The following is a 274-nucleotide window of genomic DNA, read 5'->3' as shown; positions in this document are numbered from 1 at the left end:
TTTTTTTTTTTATTGTTACTCTCTCTCCCCCCAAGCTTTCTTCTTCTTGGACAGCGACTGTTGCATGGCAGCGGCAGCGGTTGCGACAGAAGCGACGGCGGCCAGTGGCAGCAGCAGTAGCAGCAGCTGCACTCTTTTTTTTTTCCTGGTTTTCGCTGTTACTCTCTCTCCCCCGAGCCTTCTTCTTTCTGGATAGCGGCTGCGGTTGCGACGGTAGCGGCAACGGAGGCAGCCAATTGCAGTAGCTGCACTCTCTTTTTTTTTTTTTTTTTTT

The 274-nt window shown here is 50.4% G+C and overlaps 1 protein-coding gene across 1 annotated transcript in view; it reads right to left on the bottom strand.

Moving 5' to 3' along the window:
* Nucleotides 1–274, bottom strand: part of LOC122073616 (L-type lectin-domain containing receptor kinase IV.2-like) — a 15,350-nt gene that overhangs the window by 3,342 nt on the left and 11,734 nt on the right. The window lies entirely within an intron of this gene.

Source organism: Macadamia integrifolia, chromosome 1 (genome assembly GCF_013358625.1).
Source record: "Macadamia integrifolia cultivar HAES 741 chromosome 1, SCU_Mint_v3, whole genome shotgun sequence".
NCBI lineage: Eukaryota > Viridiplantae > Streptophyta > Magnoliopsida > Proteales > Proteaceae > Macadamia > Macadamia integrifolia.
This window is presented reverse-complemented; position numbering and strand designations above follow the sequence as displayed.